At 46.1% G+C, this 18,245-nt stretch overlaps 2 long non-coding RNA genes across 3 annotated transcripts in view; both read right to left on the reverse strand.

Moving 5' to 3' along the window:
- LOC106993394 (uncharacterized) overlaps positions 1 to 18,245 on the reverse strand; it is a 56,339-nt gene that overhangs the window by 34,922 nt on the left and 3,172 nt on the right. The gene's annotated exons all lie outside the window — the stretch shown is intronic.
- LOC144329730 (uncharacterized) lies at positions 6,828 to 13,114 on the reverse strand. Its single transcript, XR_013395354.1, has 3 exons — positions 13,000 to 13,114; positions 7,682 to 7,750; positions 6,828 to 6,958 (listed from the first exon to the last, which is right to left on the reverse strand). It is a non-coding gene; the product is annotated as an uncharacterized LOC144329730 (long non-coding RNA).

Consider the following 18,245-nt stretch of genomic DNA (forward strand, 5'->3'; position numbering starts at 1 on the left):
TAAAAGCTGTTTATTTGCATTTATATACATTTTAAATACCTTCCTATATACCTTATTTTATCAAATTTAAGATAGCGCCAATATAAGTGGTGCTTTTTACTTTTGTATTGCATCAAGAAAAACAAACTTCCATTGGTTGTAAGATACACCCCGATTTCAGAGATATTAAAAGTGGGAAAAATGCACACCTAGAATTTATCAAAATTATGCTGAAAGGAATCTCATTTTCCTCAAGTTCTTGCCATAAATCAGAGAATAACACCCTGTGTCTCTCCAAGTCGGATGTAAGGCAGCCTCCTTTATAGTTGATATCACAGAAGAAAAATTAGGAGAAAGAAAAGCAAGGGGCCAGATGCGGTGGCTCATGCCTGTACTCCCAGCACTTTGGAAGGCCAAGGCAGGAGGATCATTGAGCCCAGGAGTTTGAAACCAGCCTGGGCAACAAAGGGAGACCCAGTCTCTACAAAAAATAAAAAAATTAGCCAGGTGTGGTGGCATGTGCCTGTAGTCCCAGCTACACAGGAGGCTGAGGCAGGAGGATCACTTGAGCCCAGGAAGTTAAGGCTGTAGTAAGCCATGTTTGTGCCACTGCACTCCAGCCTGGGTGACAAAGCAAGACTGTCTCAAAAAAAAGGAAAGGAGATAGGAGAGGAGAAGAGAGAGGAGGAGAGGGGAGGGGAGGGGAGGGCACTGGAGAGGAGATGAGGAAAAAGAAAAGAGAAAAGCAAAGCAAGGGGGTGAGATGGGTTTAGTCTGTAGATGTATGAGATACTTTATGGATAACCGTGTCTATTCATCCCACCTCTGCTTCCTGGATCTGCTGAATCATTCAGCTCATTATTAATGGAGAGGAATTAGGGAGGGGTTACAGGGAGAGGTGCCGTAGTCCACACCTGCAGCAGCACATGGACGGTGCCATGGAAATGGTTCCAGCAGTGGTCTGGGCAAAGGTTTCACGCAGAAGAGATTTGACCTGAGTGTGAAGGGTGAGAAGGCAAAAGCATCTCGGGATGGAACAAATGAAGGAAGACAGGAAAACAAGCAGCCTGAGGGGGCGGCGGTGACTGCCTCTTTAGTGACAGACAGCGGGCAGTGGGCAACAAAGCTGGGCCAGACTTTGAGGTTGTACATAAATGGTTAAGGATTTTGGACCATCTTATACTGGCAGTGGGCCACCATAAGTTTTTCTTTTTTTTTTTTTTTTTTTTTTTTTGAGACGGAGTCTCGCTGTGTCTCCCAGGCTGGAGTGCAGTGGCGTGATCTCGGCTCACTGCAAGCTCCGCCTCCCGGGTTCACGCCATTCTCCCGCCTCAGCCTCCCAAGTAGCTGAGACTACAGGCACCCGCCACCACGCCCGGCTAGTTTTTTGTATTTTTTTTTTTTTTTTAGTAGAGACGGGGTTTCACCATGTTAGCCAGGATAGATAGTCTCGGTCTCCTGACCTCGTGATCCACCCGCCTCGGCCTCCCAAAGTGCTGGGATTACAGGCTTGAGCCACCGCGCCCGGCCAAGTTTTTCAAGTGTGGGAATAATTGATGCAAAACAGTATTTCAGGGGAAAAAAAACACAACAGCATTTCAGAAAAAAAAATGAAAACCATAATTTCCAGAAGATAAATTGGCAGTTCTGTATATAGTGAACTCAGTGAGAAGAGGTAAAAGTTGAAAGGACTAATAAAAATAAAAATCACCATTTATTGAGTGTGCTATTGACAGAAATATAATTTTTTTTTTTTTTTCTTGAGACAGAGTCTGGGTCCACCACCCAGGCTGGAGTGCAGTGGCGTGATCTCAGCTCACTGCAGCCTCCACCTCCTGGGCTCAAGTGAGCCTCAGCTTCTCCAGTCTCAGCCTCCCAAGTAGCTGGGGGTACAGGCATGTGCCACCACACCTGGCTAATTTATATATTTTTAGTAGATATGGGGTTTCATCATGTTGGCCAGGCTGGTCTCAAACTCCTGGCCTCAAGTTGCCTGCCCTCCTTCGCCTCCCAAAGTGCTGGGAATACAGACATGTTGCCATGGGTCCTGGCCAAGAAACAGAAAATTAAAAGAAAGAGCTGTTTTGAGATAACAGTGCTAGAGATAATCAACTTAGATGATAAATTTGACAAAATAGAAGAAATAGCCATTAAGTGGGTAGAGATACAGAAATGATGCTGGGAAAAAAAAGGATAGAAAATCAGATTTAGGAATCATTTTCACAGAGGTGAACTTGAGTCGAGGGGTTCTAAAGTCATGAAAAAGGATGAGATTTAGCCTGGCATGGTGGTGCACACCTGCTGTTCCCAGCTACTGGGGTGGCTGAAGTGAGAAGATCATGTGAGCCCAGAAGTTTGAGGTTGTACTGCATAATGATCATGCTCATGAATAGTCACTGCACTCCAGTCCCAGCGACATAGCAAAACCCCACCTCTAAAACAAAAAAAGAACAAGCTAGGTGCAGTGGCTCATGCCTGTAATCCTTGCACTTTGGGAGGCTGAGGCAGGCAGATACCTGAGGTCAGGAGTTCAGAACCAGCCTGACTAATGTGGTGAAACCCCCGTGTCTACTAAAAATTCAAAAATTAGCCTTGTGTGGTGGCATAAGCCTATAATCCCAGCTACTCAGGAGGCTGAGGCAGAAGAATTACTTGAACCTAGAAGGCAGAGGTTGCAGTGAGCCGAGATTTCTCCAGCCTGGACCACAGAGCAAGACTCTCGTCGCAAAAAGAAAAAAAAAAAAGATGAGATTTAGCAAGAAGAAACTTTAGGACCTCACAATTTTTAAGTACAAAATATTTCACATACGCAGAATATACAGAGAACAATAATATGTAACACTCCATACCTACCATCCAGATATTCAAATGTCATTCTTTTGATATATTTGCTTCTGATTCTTTTTTACATTTTTTTTTCCTAAAGGAATAACAAACATTACAGATACAATTGAGGCTATCTCCATTCCCTTTTCTCCTTCACTACAGATATGTACTATCCTCCTATTGTTCTGTGACCCTTCTAATTAGTTTTGTACTCTTATGACATAGACAGAGCCAAAAATATTATGCTAGGTGTAAATTAGGTATGGGCTTGGTGCAGTGGCTCACACTTAGCACTTTGGGAGACCAAGGCAGGAAGGCTGTTTGAGCCCAGGAGTTCGAGACAAGACTGGGCAACATGGCGAGACCCTGTCTCTATTAAAAATTTAAAAATTAGCCGGATGTGGTGGTATCCACCTGTGGTCCCAACTACTCTGGAGCCTGCGGTGGGAGGATGGCTTGAGCCCAGGAGGTCAAGGCTGCAGTGAGCTGTGTTCACACCACTACACTCCAGCCTGGGCAACAGAGTAAGACACTGTCTCAAAAAAAAAAAAAAAGTATGTACATGATATACGTACATATTCTTTTAAAATTTGCTTTTCTTTTATTCAATATTCATATATTTTAGAAATCCACAATTATATATGTGTATATATACAGGAATATGTGAAGTACATTCATTTTAACTTCTATATCGTATGCCATTACATGAATATGTCATGAAATATTTCTCCATTTTTTTCTACTTTTAGCTTTTATAAACAATGTTGTAATGGATAGCCAAGTGTATATTCCAAGCATATGTGCACACTTGCCCAAGAGTTTCTGAGGGGTATAGAGTCCACATTTCTTCTCTTTTTTTTGAGCTGGGGTCTCACCCTGTCACCCAGGCTGGAGTGCAGTGGTGCCATCATGGCTCACTACAGCCTCAGCCCCCCAGCTCAAGCTCAAGCCTCAGACTCCCTAGCAACTGGGACTACAGGCATGTGCCACCGCATTTCGCCTTGTTGCCCAGGCTGGTCTCGAACTCCTGAGCTCAAGTGATCTGCCTGCCTTGGCCTCCCAAAGTGCTAGGATTACAGGTGTGAGCTATCCCACCTGGCCTGGATATATACATTTCTAACAGATAATACCAAATTGCTTTCTAAGTGCATGAATTCTACCCTACATCTCCACGAATACTTATCTTGCCAGATTTCTAATTTTTCCTTATCCAACAGGCATAAATTATTGTCTTGTCCTCTAATTTGCATTTATCTGATCACCACTGAGTTTGGACATTTTTATTCAGGTCCCTCCTTCTGGGAATGAAATTGCTTACTGTAATCTTTGTCCTTAGTTTCTATGAGGTTGAGGGTCTTTTTTGTTTTCTTTCTTTTTTTTTCTTTTACTGAGTTACAGGGGTTCTTTATGTATTTTGGATAGGAATTCTTTGTCAGTTGCATGTATTCTAAACGTCTTTTCCCAGTCTATGCTTTGTCTTCTAACACTATTTACTGTGCCTTTAAGTTTTTTTTGTTTGTTTTTGCTTTTTTGATACAGTCTCGCTCTGTTGCCCAGGCTGGAGTGCAGTGGCACGATCTCAGCTCACTGCAGTGCTTCATGGGTTCAAGCGATTCTCCTGCCTCAGCCTCCTGAGTAGCTGGGACTACAGGCACCCGTCACCATGCCCAGCTAATTTTTGTATTTTTATTAGAGACAGTGTTTCACCCTGTTGGCCAGGCTGGTCTCGAACTCCTGACCTTGTGATCTGCCCGTCTTAGCCTCCCAAAGTGCTAGGATTACAGGCGTGAGCCACCATGCCGGGCCAAGTTTTTTTAATTATGAAAATGTTCAATTGCTCACAAAAGTTGAGAAAACAATATATTGAAACTACATTGTCTGTTACCCAGACCCAACAAGTAACAAGATTTTGCTATATTTGCCTTATCTCTCTCTTTTTTTTTCTTACATTTCTGCCAACATATTTTAAAGTAATCCCAGATTGCATGTCATTTCACTCCTACATACTTCATTAAGCATCTATACAACTAAGGACATTTTCTTATGTAGTCACCATGTGCCAATCATGATGATTTCTATCAAAATTAACAACTATTCTTTCATATCACCTAATAGATGGTGATTTGGGATACTTGGAAGTTTTTAATGAGGCTGCAATTTTTCTGCTGCAAAACACAGATATCGCATTGCCTGGCCTGGGATTACAATTGCTGTCCTTCCTATGTGATGATGACCCATGCGTGATTCCACTACTGACTGATCAGCAGGTCCTTCTTCAGGAAGCAGGAAGGCTTTTCCGCGCCTGGGAGAGACAGGTGACGACTGCTTCAGTCTGTACCCGTGGCAGCTGCTTACAAAGCATATGACCACTTAAGTCATTATCTCTGACACCTCTGTTGGAAAATAGCCATCTACCTCAGAGGAGGTGGTCTGTCTGCTGCCGATAGATCCCAGCAACCACACCGATGCTTCCCTCTGAGGTCTGGAAATTCACACATAAAAGTCTTCATAACCTTTAGGGAAGAGGCAGCCAGAGAAACTCGATTCCAGTCAGGATGGTTTGGGGGATGGGCTAAGGTTAATCCCTCTACCGTGTTCTCAGAATGAAGAAAACAGACATTTACTGGGAAAAAGAACAGGTCTGAATACAAATACTAGAATAGGGCTTTTCAAATGTGTGCCTTCTGTGGCTTCCTTTATCCAGAGAAAAAGAGTCCATGGATTTCTCCCTATACTGCTTAACGTGGCAAAAGACCCCGAATTGCTGGAATTAATGGGAAGACTAGAGCAGCTCTGGATAAGACACCAGTGAGGTAATGTCTGGTTTTTGTTAAATATCCCAAATAGATTACTCACTCTTGCTAGATAAAAGGTAAAGACACTGTGGTGCTATTAACACAAATCCTGCTGCAAACAGGGCCCCCATGGGTCCCCGGACTGGGGAGCTGCCATGCTGTTCAGAAGACCAGTGGTGGGGGCAGGAGAGGGGGGCAGTCATGGTAGACATTGTCCAGAGAAGAAAACCAGTCAGCTCTGTGATCTTTGCAGACTCCTTTTTGTTAAGGAACCCAGAACACCAATGAGACCCTGGGAGGCTCGTATTAGACAGAGCCAGAAAGAAGGTCTGTGGGAAAGATCCCTTCTCTCTGTCTTCAGTAGAAGAGCTAGCTTGGCAGAAGTGGATAGCCAGGCCCGAAGGCTCCACTGGCTCCTCTTACCCTCGGGGCTTTTGATTCTATACCTGGAGCAATTCCTTCCATTTAAAGCACTTTTTTTTTCTTTTTTTTTTAGAGACAAAGTCTCACAAAGCCCAGGCTGGAGTACACTGGCGTAATCTCAGCTCACTGCAATCTTCGACTACCAAGTTCAAGTGATTCCCCTGCCTCAGCCTCCTGAGTAGCTGGGATTACAGGCCTGCCCCACTACGCCCCGCTAATTTTTATATTTTTAGTAGAGATGGGGTTTCACCATGTTGCCCAGGCTGGTCTCGAACTCCTGACCTCAGGTGATCCGCCCACCTCGGCCTCCCAAAGTGCTGGGATTACAGGCATGAGGCCACCATGCCTGGCTTTTTTTTTTTTTTTTTTTTTTTTTAATTATTTTTTGAGACATGGTCTCCCTCTGTGGCCCAGGCTGGAGTGCGGTGGCACAATCTTGGCTCACTGCAATCTCCACCTCCCAGGTTCAAGCGATTCTCCTGCCTCAGCCCCCTGAGTAGCTGGGATTACAGGCATGTGCCACCACAGGCCAGCTAATTTTTGTAATTTTAGTAGAGATGGGGTTTCACCATGTTGGCCAGGCTGGTTTCTAACTGCTGACCTCAGGTGATCTGCCTGCCTTGGCCTCCCAAAGTGCTGGGATTACAGGCGTGAACCACCACCCCCAGCCCCATTTAAATCACTTTACAGTTTACAAAGAATTTCCACATGCATTGTTTCAACTGCTCCTCATAAGAGCCTTGTAAGATGAGCTGAGAATACTGAGGCTCAGATTGGTTAAGTCATCAGGCAGAGTCATAGCTGTTTTCCTCCATTTATTGAGAGAGTTGGATAAAAGTCTCCGAGGTAGTTCCCTTCTCGACCTTAGAGTCTAGGGTTGTCAGAGGCCTGGGAGAGGCTGAGAAGAGAGCCAGGGAATTGGCAGAGCTTCTGTCCTGCAAAGAGGCAAATGGAACACCAGAAAACTGGACCTTTTTCCCCAAGGATTCTTGCTTTCAGTCAAGTCATCCCACACACTCTCTGACTCTGTGGTAGGGTCCTTGAAATTTCATTTCACAATTTCCTGGCAGATATCAGGGCAGCGGATGGTAATCCCGTTAGTGTTGGCCAGTCTCCCAAACAGGCCCAAATGCTGCCTGCTCGCCCTGTTGCAAACTTCCTCCTCCCCTCTACTGTTGCCTGGCCAGCCGGCCCTTAATCTTAGTGGTGAGCTCTGCAACCTTGCCAAGAAGTCTCCCAAACAAGTGTAAACTCCTTGTGATTGTGAGCAAACAGCAAGGTTGGCATTCCCCATCGCACCTGCCATCCCCTCACTCACTTCCATTTATAAGCTTACACTATATGCAGGACCTGCCTTACAGAAGCCCTGACACACAGTCAGGCTCACAGGAGCTGGGAACTCAGCTCCTTCAGACCTGGAAGGACCTGAGTCTGCGCTGGGAAATGTTTGTGCTCATCATGTCGAATGCATCATCCATGAACTTTTCCTCTGAAAAGCTTAGCACATCTCACTGTGATTCTTGCTGCTCCCAGTTCCTCTTTCTAAAGGAAATCACCAGCCTCCTCTGGGGCCTCAAAGCTTTAGTAATCAGGAACTAAATAACATGGAAAACATGGAGAATTGCATGGAGGCAAAACAGTACCACAGCTGTACCTACTATTTATAATGAAAGTCAGCCCAGAGTGCCTGCCTTTTTCATCATCTCTCAGTTATCCACATGCTCGACCTGGGGGACAGGAGAGAGCAGGGAGAAAATCATGATTATCTTGTGGTTCACCTTACAGTTTACAATGCATTTTGAAAATTTACATACACTTGGCCAGGCACAGTGGCTCACGCCTGTAATCCCAACATTTTGGGAGGCGGGCGGATCACTAGGTCAGGAGATAGAGACCATCCTGGCTAACATGGTGAAACCCCATCTCTACTAAAAATACAAAGAAATTAGCTGGGCGTGGTGGTGGGTACCTGTAGTCCCAGCTACTCGGAAGGCTGAAGCAGGAGAATGGCATGAACCCAGGAGGTAGAGCTCGCAGTGAGCCAAGATCACGCCACTGCACTCCAGCCTGGGCAACAGAACGAGACTCCATCTCAAAAAAAAAAAAAAAAAATTACATACACTTAAAATATGTTATTTCTCTCAATTCTCAGAATAAAGCCATATAGTACATAATAGATACAAATTTTGGTTTCGCTTCTTTTTTCCCAATGAGGTTGGAAACGAAGATACTACTCTTTCTACCTTACTAAGAAGCAAATCAAGGTTGTAATTATTCAAAATCAAATAAATATATTGTAGTGGACTCTAAACTCAAATTCAGCTTTCCTGGCAATAAATGCCAGAATCCCAGATTCCTGGGTTTTCTATATGACCCCTTCCTCTTAAGTCCTTTGCTCCCTGTGGAGCTGTAGCTTTGTTTTGTTTTATTTTATTTTATTTTATTTTAGAGACAGAGTCTCACTCTGTGAGACCAGTGCACAGCACGATCCTGGCTCACTGCAGCCTCTACCTGCCAGGCTCAAGTAATTCTCCCACCTCAGCCTCCTGAACAGCTGAGACTACAGGTGTGTGCCACCATGTCTGGCTAATTGTTTTATTTTATTTTATTTTTATTTTTATTTTTGAGATGAAGTCTCGCTCTGTTGCCCAGGCTGGAGTGCAGTGGCATGATCTCAGCTCACTGCAAGCTCCACCTCCCGGGTTCACGCCATTCTCCCGTCTCAGCTTCCCTAGTAGCTGGGACTACAGATGCCCGCCACCACGCCCAGCTAATTTTTTGTATTTTTAGTAGAGATGGGGTTTCACCATGTTAGCCAGGATGGTCTTGATTTCCTGACCTCGTGATCCACCCACCTCGGCCTCCCTAAATGCTGGGATTACAGGCGTGAGCCACCGTGCCTGGCCTATTATTTTATTTTTTGTAGAGACAGGATCTCATTATGTTACCCAGGCTGGTCTCGAACTCCTGGGCTCAAGCAATCCTCCCCCATTAGCCTCTCAAAGTGTTAAGATTACAGGTGTGATCCACCACGCCAGGGCAATTTTACTTTATTGAGACAGTTCTCGCTATTGACCATGCTGGAGTCCAGTGGCACAATCACAAGTCATTGCAGCCTCTATCTCCTGGGCTCAAATGATCCTCCCACCTCGACCTCCCAAATAGGTAGGACTACAGGCAAATGCCACCATGTCTGGTTAATTTTTATTTTTTGTAAAGATGAGGTCTTGCTATGTTGCCCAGGCTGGTCTCAAACTCCTGGGCTCAAGCAATCCTCCTGCTTCAGCCTCCTAAAGTGCTGGGATTACAGACACGAGCCACTGTGCCTGGCCTATAGCTTTAAAAATTTCCCTAATGTATACCATCCTCACTATTCCCAGGAACAGTTCTAAGTAATTGAAGTCTATGAACTAGTTTAATCCTCATAAAACACTGAGGTAGGTATCAATATTATTCCCATTCTATAGACGAGGAAACTGATGCATGTAGTGGTTAGCAAATATGCCCAAAGGTACACCACTCATAAGTGGCAGAGCAGGAATACGAATCCAGCCAGTCTGGTTCCGGGTCTGGATTCTTGATCGCTGTACTATACTGACTTTCACTTTGTTGTGAGCACCTGCCTATCTCAGAGATCAGTCAGTAAGTCCTTTGAAGACAAAAACTGTCCTTTGATCCTTATTCCTGAGCCGTAGGCATTACATTTGGCACAGAGTATATGCTCAATAACCATCTATTCATGCATCTGAACAAATGCATGAATAACTGGTCAGGAGGGACGCCAGCAGAAAGGCCACCCTGTTTAAACCTAAAATCGCAGAACTCAAACTGTTCCTCCATTCTTTCTTCTGCTTTTCTCCAAGATATTACATAGCCACAAAAGCAGATTCTTGATTCCAATCTATTCCATCCTTTGATAGACTTTGAGTGATCAGCTCTCCCAAAGGCAGTGCCAGCTCTCAAGTACCCAATGCAGAGCTGCTGGGGACCCCGCCTGAGGTCCATCTTTAGGCTCCCAGGGCTACACTTTCATGTCGGGGTTTAGGTCAACAGGATTCCCACAGAAACTGGAAATCAGACCCACGGACAGCATCTATGGTGAGGTGGAATCAAACAGTAAGGGCTTCCCAGAACGTCCGAGTGAATCAGCTGCTCAGGCTGGGACAAATCCAGAACACATACCCACAAGGGGTGGCAAGTTGTAAATTGAGATCTAATATGAGCCATCTGGTCTGGCAAAATGGCCAACTGGAGGGATGGGAGCCTGGAAACTGCCCAGAAGCAAACTTATCTTGGGGAAATGATGAGTCAGCTCTGTCCAAAAACAAAAAGCCTTTAATGAAGTCCTTCGCAGTAAGCCCCATAGTATCTTTCTGGAGCAGCCAGAGTTGAGTAACTCCATCTAAAGGTTACCTCTGGATTCAAAGTTTTTAGATGCCTGGTCCCAGGCTTGGGTATAACAGAGCATGAACACAGGCGAGGTAAACCTGCATTGCTTTGTGCGGGTGGGATGGGATTCAAGAATCATTTCACAGCCAGATAGATGTGTCAGGTAAGATGTGATGGGACATGCAGGACTAGCTGGGGTCCAGCATTTCCCCCTAGCATGGGGACAGTTTAGCCTTGGTCCTGGAGGACAGCTTTCCAGTGTCTTCTCCCAGCCACAGTCGCTAAAAAGCAACCAATTACCAGGTCTAATTATCTTCCCTCAGCCTCTTTTCTGGCAGCAGCTGCCAAGGCTCTTGCCAAAACTCTGCTTCACCAACACCCTGATCCAAAAAGCCCCAAGTCAACGAGGAGAAGGCTCTGTGGGCCCAGAACAGCTGTGAGGCTTCCCAACACCAAGACGGGGCACAAGAGGTCAGCGCCGGGAGCTTCAAAGCAACTCGCCCCCTTGGCCTCAGCATCTGGATGGAGGAGAAGTGGTGGCGCCAGCCACCTGGAACCACACCAGAAAATGACACAACGGCAATCAACACACTGGCCCCAACCACCCCCACCCCAGGAAGTTAGGAAGCTTTTTAAAGGCCTGTTTGTGCTTGTGGTGGAAGCTCCAAGGTCAGGGCTGGCCTACAGCTCAGCGTGTGCTTCACAGCTGAGTGTAGCTGGGAGGTAGGTCAGGGATACTCTAGGTCGGGGCTGGGGGCTCTCAGGGCACCACGCTGCTGCTGATCCCTACTTCCTTGCACTCCAAAGTAGCTTTCCTACTTCTGCCCACAGGTGAGCCTGAGACCTGATTCACCTCTTCCTGCATGGAGCAAGAGGTAGCTTCCTCCTGAAAGATGTCCTGAGCCACAGAGGCTCTCTCTGACTTGCACAAGAATGAGTCTTCAAAACCCCAGTCACCTAGGGGGCCTGGACTTTTGTGAGCAGAAGTGGGGAAAACCAGGTGGCCATCCACTCGGCCTCCAACCTTGCAGCCCCAGGGGAAGAAGGACCAGGTGCAGTTTGCTGGGCAGTTATGAAACTTGAGAAGCTGGAGTGACTTTGGGCTGGTGCTTTGAGAACAGGGAGGTATTGTGTGATGAGACGCAGAGGGGGTATAGAATACCCAACAGTTCATGCACAAACATGATCCCAGCCTTGTGCGGAGAAAGGGGCTTCCAGGGGCCTGAGTGGTTTCAAACTGGAATGTGAGGAGAAAGGTAGTGCCTATGAGGCTGTTGTTGACCCATACCCAGAAGAAGGTGCAGAAGCCAAGCCAGCCCTCACCCCTACGCACAGACAGTTCCACAGATCTCAACACATATGCCCTGAGACAACATCTCTGGGGATACAGAAATTCTATCCGTCAGCAATTAAAGAATATTTTCTTAAATCTTTGGAGGGCATCTTCTCCATCGTTGTCATCTTGGTCATCAGCAAATATCCACTGAGCAGGACCATCTGCATGGTCCTGTCAGAGGTATTAGGTCACAAAGGCCAGTGCCTGCCCTCCCCGGCCCTGCACCCTGATGACAGGCACCAACCATAAGGGGCAGCAAAATAGCTGGAGATTGAGCAAGCAGACACACCAGGCTTGCAACTGGTCAAACAAGAAATGCAGTGCACCTCATCTGTGTACTAAAAACAAAACCTTTACAAGTTTTACAATTTTTCTCTCTCACAGTGACTGGAAAGCTGGATAAGGTGAGAAGAGAATAAGAGCAAAGCAGAGAAATTGGGTAGAGAAAGTGATAATGGAGTGATAAGCCAGGGGAGCTGGGAACAATGGCTCTCAGGTCTGAGTCGGGAAGGATCCAGGACAGGCACCTAATTGGTTATGGTTTCACTCTCCTCTCTGGGCTTATATTCTCCATCTGTCCTCCCACAGTTTCCAGCTGAGGGCGCTGAGATCTGGTAGGTCTCAAACCCTTTCTCCCTTTACTTACTGCAAGAAAGCTGTAGTTATCAGCATGCTGGCTCTTGCAGCCCCAGGTGCCACACTAAGCTCCCAGGCCAGTCCCTAACCCTGTGGCCTCTAAACAAAAAAATTAAGTCGAGACAGGGAGGTGGGAGGACCTTCCACACCATGTTCCAGTCCTCACTGCCGACTCCAGTGCCTTCTTTCTCAAACAGTCATCTTAGACATCTCTGCCATAATCCCACCCCCAACTTCCCCCTGGAGAAGGGCTGCATCTGCTTCCTAAAAGCTTGTCTTCTTGGCCTTTTCTCATGCCCACATTGTATCTAAAAGCCTGACCATTCCATTAGTCATCATCTGACCTTTGTTTCCCAAATCCAGCTCCTCTCTGCAGCTTTCCCTAATTGCCACCCCCCAAACAACCAGTCCCAATGAATCTGAGCAGAGGCTCAGCAGAATTTTGGGACTTGATCATCAACACCACTTATTATAGTGAGTGGTATATGCAGACATTACCTTATTCATGCCGTGTCCTCCCCACAACCTCTACAAAACCTAAGTTAGTCCTTGCGCCATGCTGGACTGCAAGACTGATGACGTGACAGCTGTGATCAATCAAGATTCCACAATCACCATTCTGCAGGCCACCAGGAGCTTTTCTACACCAAAGCCCTCTGCTGAGTGGAGATGTCATCTGATTTATTAATTAATGCAAACACTGTTCATCCAAATGCTCCAGGGCATGGTTTAAAAAAAAAAAAAACAACATTTAAAAAATGATAAAAATAACCTTTGCCAGCATAGAAATAGCTGAAGCTTTTTGTTTGTTTTTGTGTTTTTTTGTTTTGAGACAGAGTTTTGCTCTTGTTGCCCAGGTTGGAGTGCAATGGCACAATCTCGGCTCACTGCAACCTCCGCCTCCCACGTTCAAGCAATTCTCCTGCCTCAGCCTCTCGAGTAGCTGGGATTACAGGCATGTGCCACCACGCCCGGCTAATTTTTTGTATTTTTAGTAGAGATGGGGTTGCTTCATGTTGGTCAGGCCGGTCTCAAACCCCTGACCTCAGGGGATCCACCTGCTTCGGCCTCCCAAAGTGCTGGGATTACAGGCGTGAGCCACCACACCAGCCTAGCTGAAGTTTTATTCCTGGCCCTTTCATCCTAGCAGCAATTCTTCCTCCCCAGCCCCATTGTACCCCTCTTCCCCCTGCAGCACCCCCACCCAGGTCGCTGTCCCCCTTTCTCACCTTCCCTACCGTGCTTCTTTGTCGATTAACAGAATTCCTGCCAGTATTTGCTAATTGGGTTAATGGAGTGACTGCATAATTGTTCTCTCTCTCTTCACAGCCCAACTCCCCATACTGGCTGCTTTCTGACTACCTGCCTCTCAGCTGTTCCAGGATCACTAATTTGCAACAACAGCTTCCATTGTCATCCACATCTGGGACTTTGGGATTTTAAGTGAATCTCCCTAAGGCGGAGAACAGAAGATACTGCTATTTTGGCTTGTCTGGTCTACAATGGGGCCATTCTGCGGAGTTTCTGTTCAGTGCAGGGCTGCCCGGGTGAAGGGGAAATCGGAGCTGTGATGGGATTCAGCCAGAGAGCTGCATGCTGAGGACTAGGGAGGGAGGGGAGGAGGGGGAGGGCAAAGAAGGAGGTGGGGGGTGGGAGCAAAATCTTGACCTTTTCTTCCCAGCCATATGGGTTTGCATTTCGTTTTAATCAGTTTCAGATGAAACTGACAAGCCAGAAACCTCAGGAATCTCAGTGCCCCCACCTTTGGCCTCTGTTCTCTAGAACAGCCAGCCGCTGAGGTTGGACAGTGTGTGACCTGGCCTGACCCAGCTTCCCCCAGAGGAGGCAGCATTGAGGGTGGCCTTTGCGATACCCAAGGTTCAATCTGGGCCTGTTCTCTCTCAACATCCTTGGGAAAAAAAACAAGATTTTTTCCCTCTGTTGTTTTTTTGAAGTGTTTTTTCTGCTTGAAATCTGTTTCACCTAAAAGGGATCATTACCTACCCAAAGTATAGAAATGTTCACATTCTTGGAGTGGGTTGCAACCGGGGCAGTGACAGAAGCCTCCAGGAACTCTGAGATGTCCCTGGGGGACGCCTTAGTAGGTAGGGGTGGCATGAGGGTGCTAGTACAGTCTTTGGTCTAGAGGTCTCTTGAGCCTCTAGTAGAAATACAGGGACTATATTTCTTAGGTTGACTTTTTTTTTTTTTTTTTTTTTTTTTGAGATGGAGTCTTGCTGTATCACCCAGGCTGGAATACAGTGGTATGATCTCAGCTCACTGCAACCTCTGCCCCCCAGGTTCAAGTGATTGTCATGCCTGAGCCTCCCAAGAGTAGCTGGGATTACAGGTGCACGCCACAACACCTGGCTAAGTTTTGTATTTTTGGTAGAGACAGGGTTTCACCATGTTTGTCAGGCTGGTCTTGAACTCCTGGCCTCAAGTGATCCACCCACCTAGGCCTCCCAAAGTGCTGGGATTATAGGCGTAAGCCACAATGCCCAACCTTCTTAGGTAGACTTCTATCTCTGCCCTCTTTGCCCTTCCCTCCCCACCTTTCTCAGCCCCAGCCACCACCCCAGCTGCAATCCTTGCTCCAGGGCTTCTGATCAGAATCCCCTAGGGAGTGCTGAATGTGGATCCCTAGGGGTCAGCTCTGGGCTGCTCCCACAGATACACAAGGAAGAACATTTTTCGGCATTTCATACAGTGACATTTTATATTGTTCTATCTTGTAATTGGTTTACTTCCTGATTTCCCCAAACAGCTATGAGGGTAGGAAATGGTTAGGCCTCTCTGAAACCCAAGTGTACTGTGCCCTGTTATGGTACATGCTTCATCTGTGCTTATTTCTGCCTTCAGTTTTGATTATTTGTAAACTTGCCTAATCCCTGCACCCTCCTCTGCTTACTTGTAAGCTTCTTGTGTACATCTTTGTAGTCACTGTAGCAACCCTGGTAGGGTGACAGGCCCGGATTAGGTGCTCAATAAGGAATTAATAAATTAAACTGGATTGGAGATTCCTGGCAATCAAATGAGAGCCCTTGTGAAAGGAAGTGTTGAGATTTAGCAAAAAGTAAACAAATCCACCAACATGTTTTCAGCTAAGCTGGGTGTATGTACTGATGTACTGAATGGGGGACCATTTCCTTCCGAAAGGCTGGAGTCGGCCCTCCAGGTTGGCTGTCTCTGTGTGACTGTCTGCACACCACTGCCCTCCACTGGACACTGAGTCAAAGCTGCCCCAGACCCACGTTGGTGTCAGGACTCCCTCAGGTTTTCTTCTCTCCCTATCTGGGACACAACCTCCTGGGCAAACCGGTTTCTTGGTTGGCTTCTCTTACCAGGTTCGTTTTACCCTGACTGCCTTGCATTGAATCCATGAAACCTGGGAAGTACAAGAGGAACAATGTCTTCTTTTACTCTTGGCATATAGTGGGGTCAATACATATTTAATAAGTGAAAATAAACATGACACACTTTCCTGGCAAGCCAGCAGCACTTTGGACTAGTATTATGATTATTAATATAAGAATCCATTTAAGAACCTATATTTGTTCTTAGTCTAAAGCAGCTACAGTGTTAATTGTTTTTAGAAGACAACTGAGGAAAACAAAGAGGCACCAAAACTTAAGCAAAAGAAAGAGTTCAAAAACAGTCATTCCTCTTTAACAACCACGAAACCTTCCTCCTCTTGCATGCCTCCGTAGACCTTTGGGAAGATACAGAACAGGATGTAAAGGGAGGGGAAGTGAACACAGGGATTAGACTTCCCTCCCTGGCTGTGACACGCTCTCCAGCTTCAGCTATTGGTATTTGTGAACTTGCCTTATTATCTCTGCCCCGACCTCACTAGCTTGTAAATTGCGTTGCCTAGCACAATGACTGGCCTATAAAACGTCTGCCATACACAGTTAACTGAATTCTGGTAGTCGAATATGCATGAGTTACTAATAATTTGCCAACGGTAATAATAAAATAAGTTTTTTGTTTGTTTTTGTTTTGTTTTTTTAAGAGACATCGCACTTACAGCTTAGAAATTTTGATTTGGTGAGAAATTGTTTTCACCTTCCACAATTCAACTCTGGGGTTAGTTCTGGACCAGGCAGGCAGTGGGATATATGAATCTGAAGCTCAGGGAGGAAGCCTGGACGAAGAGGAATCCAGGAGCCTCATAGCATGCAGGTTGGGGTTAAAACTCAAAGGGTATTTATTGTCCAGGAAGAACTAGAGAGGGTGAAAACCAGAGGCTGGTGTCTTGGGATCCCAATCCTGAAGAACCAGGGATTGGGCTGAGGCGGCAGAGGAGGCCAGGACAGAGCCAAAGCAGAAGTCAGAGAGGAGCAAGAAAGAATGGGGCCCAAAAAGTCACGGGTCTGGGAAGTTTTCGGGATTAGAGTGTGGCCAGTGGCCTCAAATACAGCTGAATAATCTAGTCACAAAGGGTTGAGAGATGTCTGCTGGAGTGGGTAATATAATAGTCAGTTGGTGAACTCATGAAAGCAACTTTGGGGTGAAAGGGTAGATACAGTGGAAATGGGATCAGGAATGGGAGGCAAAGACATGAACACAATCGTGGGAGGCAGTGAACATAAGGAAAAGTGCAAGGGTTTTGGTTTTGACCCTGAACCCAGGCTCTGCTCTACCCATCTAGCTTCTGCATTGCTACTAGTTACATTTTCTTTTTTTTCTTTTTTTTTTTTTTTTTTTGTTTGTTTGAGACGGAGTCTTGCTTTGTCACCCAGGCTGGAGTGCAGTGGCACGATCTCGGCTCACTGCAAGCTCTGCCTCCCGGGTTCACGCCATTCTCCTGCCTCAGCCTCCTGAGTAGCTGGGACTACAGGCGCCTGCCAACACGCCCGGCTAATTTTTTTTGTATTTTTAGTAGAGACGGGGTTTCACCATGTTAGCCAGGATGGTCTCGATCTCCTGACCTCATGATCCGCCCACCTCGGCCTCCCAAAGTGCTGGGATTACAGGCGTGAGCCACTGCGCCCGGCCTACTAGTTACATTTTCTAAAAATCAAAATTAATCCTGTCACTTCCGGTTATGATTAACATCCACTGGCTTCTGCCATTTGCTGGACAATCCGGAGCAAAGTCTGGGGCCAATTTGTTTAGTGTCACTTATTTTTCAGGTTTGGTTTCTTCATCACCTGTAAAGGAGAGTGGTACAGGACTATAATCCCTTGTCCGAAATCCTTGAGGCCACCCGTATTTCAGAATTCGCAGCCTTTTGGGTTCTAGAAAGGTGAAACAGTGCACATAAGGTATATTACATAATACCACCAGCAGATTCTGGGCCCCACCCTGGAACCAAACACACCAAGTGAAACAAATAAAGACTAAGCAACCTTACTTGAGGTCAGGTCGTTTTCTACTAATGGAGTTACCATGATACTTTTGTTTTCCAGAGCTTTTCAGATTTTTGCAATTGTAATGAGGCTCACGGACCACCCTGGCAGAGTTGTTTGAAAGCTCAAAGAAGATATGTGTGTGAAAATGAAGCAGAAAGAATAACCACAAAGGGTACAGAGGCCCTGATCTCCTTGACTGGGAATGAAAGAAATTTTTTCTTTTCTGACATTGTGCATGTGTGAGCAATTTATAAAGGACACTCTCTGATAGCCTTTCAGAAGCCACAGCAGGAAAGGAATAACCTAGTTTAAAGGATGCATTCGGCAGCCATTAAAAAAAAAAAAAGAATGAAATCATGTCCTTTGTAGCAACACAGATAGAGCTGGAGGCCATTATCCTAAGTGAACTACTGTAGAAACAGAAAACCAGATACAGCATGTTCTCACTGATAAGTGGGAGCTAAACAATGGGCACTCATATGGTTTGGCTCTGTGTCCTCACCC

Source organism: Macaca mulatta, chromosome 1 (assembly GCF_049350105.2).
Source record: "Macaca mulatta isolate MMU2019108-1 chromosome 1, T2T-MMU8v2.0, whole genome shotgun sequence".
NCBI classification, from domain to species: domain Eukaryota; kingdom Metazoa; phylum Chordata; class Mammalia; order Primates; family Cercopithecidae; genus Macaca; species Macaca mulatta.